Source organism: Cibotium barometz, chromosome 52 (genome assembly GCF_041138505.1).
Source record: "Cibotium barometz isolate CiBa-2024 chromosome 52, ASM4113850v1, whole genome shotgun sequence".
NCBI classification, from domain to species: Eukaryota; Viridiplantae; Streptophyta; class Polypodiopsida; order Cyatheales; family Cibotiaceae; genus Cibotium; species Cibotium barometz.
This window is the reverse complement of record NC_141097.1, coordinates 17,483,133-17,486,482: the sequence shown is the minus strand read 5'-3', so window position 1 is coordinate 17,486,482 and position 3,350 is coordinate 17,483,133.

The following is a 3,350-nucleotide window of genomic DNA, read 5'->3' as shown; positions in this document are numbered from 1 at the left end:
CCATGTTCCCATGCTCACAAGCCTAATGTGGGTTAGCCTCCTAGTATATGCACATAATAAGAAGGACATTCCATTTTGATGGTTTATAATGTGTTAGAGTGCCTTTGATAAGCTGAAGGTATGACAAATACTATGCTGAAGTTGTTAGAACTTGAAGCCGATTCTAGTGGATTTGCTATTGGAGAAATCTTGATGCAAGAAGGATGCCCCAAAGCCTTTAAATCTCAAAAATTGAGACCGCATAAAAAGAACTATGATGTCCATGATTTTGTGTTACTTGCAATAGTACATGCCTTCTTGAAGATTTGGCGACACTATCTTCTCGGGTAAAAGTTCACTTTGGTTATTGATCATAAGAGCTTGAAGTAGATTTTCACTCAAAATGATCTTAACATGAGACACTGAAGATCGATGCAAATAGTTCAAGAGTTTAGGTCAAGAAAAGAGAATGTGGTCACGCTTAGTAGGAAAGCCTCCTCACTTGTGGTAACTGTAATTTCAAATCCCTTAAATAAAAATTTCAACCTAGTTGTTACCTTGATTAAGCTAGAAAGTAAGACAACCCAAGAAATAAATAAAGTTCAAGGATTTGAGTTAGGGGATGGAGGCCTATACTTCAATAATCGGTTATGTTAATGTAAAAATATGATTCTAAATGAAGCTCATAATGGCCCTATAGCAGGATACCTCAGTAATTTCTTTTGGCCCAGACTTAAGAAGGATGCACTATAACATGTTCGTCATATTAGAAGATTAAGGTTGAAAGGATAAAAATGCCAAGAAAGTTGTATCCTTTAGACATTCCGCACATGAAATGGAAATGTATAAGCATGGATTTCATAACTAGATTACATTTAGTAAATGTAGAATATGATTCAATCTAGGTTGTTGGTAGATCATTTAATGAAAGTTTCTCATTTAATTTCAATGAAAAGGACTTGTACTTTTGTAGATGGTTTAAGGTTCCGACATACCGTGTTGGCTCATTGAACAAAGATGGAGAACCGCTTGCCTATCCCCATGACAAAATCTTTGACGCCACACCACCACCATCGGTTTTGTTGGCATGCTTAATTGTAGAATATGATTCAATCTAGGTCGTAGGTAGATCATTTTGACGAAAGTTTCTCATTTAATTTCAATGAAAAGGACTTCTACTATTGTAGATGGTTTAAGGTTTCAGCTTACCGTGCTGGCTCACTGAACAAAGATGGAGAACCACTTGCCTATCCACAACAAAAGCTTTGAGGCCACACCACCATCGACGCTTGCTTGAGATTTATTTTTTGCGATTCCAGTTGGCATATTCATGTTATGACATTGCACATTGGTGTTATGACACAGTGAGTTATTCTTATGACATGGTGCATAGGGGTATTATGGTGCATAGGGGTATTATGGGTCCGTGGTGATCCCCTTAGGCCTTGCATTGATAGTACCAAGGAAGTGTTTCTACAACTCTCTTTGGGCTTTGGCATGGATTTGCCACTAGCCTTTGACTTCTTAATGTCCATGGACTCATTTGAATTCTCCAAAGATTGTGTTAGCTTGAGGTACTGCTCTCCATTCATGCTTAAGCTTTAGGGTTGGTGTTGGAGGTACAATTTTTAGTCTCCGCTCTATCTTTGATCTAGTGTTTGATGATGTGGTTGTAGAGGCTTGTGATATGGGTTTTCTTAACTTTGAGAACCAAATGTAGGGGTTCCCTACATAGAAGCCTTGTGCTTCTAACAGCTTGGTTGGGAGCTACCACCAGAATGTCAGTTGTTTGTTGGGATTAAACTAGGGTTTGAGGTTACCATCTAACTCTCTTTAATTTTTAAGATTCGAAATCAAACCATGAGGTTTTTAGGATCCAAATGGAATGGTTTCCCTTGTAGAAGTCCTAATCTTTTAACACCTCAATAGGTATCCAATAGAGCTCAAGTGGGTAAAAGTCTTTTTCTCCTGCTTGCTAGATCTTCACTCTTGGGTAGGCTTTTGGCTAAATGGTGGGGCTACCAAGTCGTTTCTTGGGCATTGTACAGGGTGCTTTTAAGTACCCACTCCTTTTTAGCATAACCTCCTTGAAGGGTTGTTGAGTTAATGATTGGGGGGTGGTCTTTGTCTTTGCTCGGTGAGGTTTTGGATCTCCATAATGGTTTAAGGGGATACGACATGCAAGAGGGGAGTGTTGGGTGTTAGGGGTTACATGTGGTGATGACCTTGATTTGGAAGACGAGGCTTGGGGGGTTGATAATTTTTGGGTGTCCACCAAGGGTAAGGTAATAACCATCCCATGGGGAAGCCTGAGTATTTTAATTCTTTTATGCTTAACTAACTACACAATCAGTGGGGCAACAATCCATTCTCTCTTGAGGATGATGCATTCTTTCATAGTAGCTCTACAAGGGTCACATAAAACTTAAAAAAGATGCATGTTTAATTTCTACATAAAATTTCTCTTCAAAACAACTGACATTTATGGATTGGGGGTTGTTTACCAAAGTGAAAATAGTTGTGGATTGTGTGAGGGGTGGGTGACCTAATGAGGCCCACCTCTCCCACCATAAAACATTATGACTAGCCCTGCTATCAACCAAGGCTAGCAACACATGTGGTCTTTATGAGGGAACTCTAGCTCAAGGCAATCAAGTTTCACTTTTGGTTTCATTTAAAATGCATCTAGTAATAGCAAGGTGGTCTTTCTGCTCTAGCTCAAGGTATGTAAGTTTCATTACTCATTCCTGTTGGAATTAGGGTTGCAGGAATGCACACACAACTTCAAGAAGATGAGGAAGCTTGAGCACAACACAGTAGTGTATTATGAGTGCCAAAAATGAAAGATAACAAGCCCTAGAAGATAATGGGCGTATATACAATGCACGGGGGAAAAAACCTCCTAGTGAGGGAAAAAGTGCCCCGGCGGTCCTAAGTGTGTTCACACACATCACTACTATAATATGGTAACAATTCCATTTCAAATGCATCTAGCATGAATAGGGATGTGATTTGAGCACACCGTCCAATCATGTAAACCTTGTCCCATGAAGAGTGTCCATGGTTACCAGAACGTGACACCAATCCTCAAAGTTGTTAGGCTTCTAGAGGGGCTCATCTTCACCATCCATCTTGTGTTACAAACTCTATAAATGTCAATCAAAGTAATGGTAGCTTTTGCATTGTATGCTTAAATATCATCTGAAAGTAGGCAGACTCATTGGCAATAATGCTTCAACCCATGGGATAAGTTTTCCCCCTGTTTTCAAGAGGATTTTCAAGGATTGGTTACCTTTGTGTATGTAAATGTGATTGGTTTCTTTCACAATCATAAACGAGCCTTGCTTCTCTCATATAAGGCCTTTTGAGGA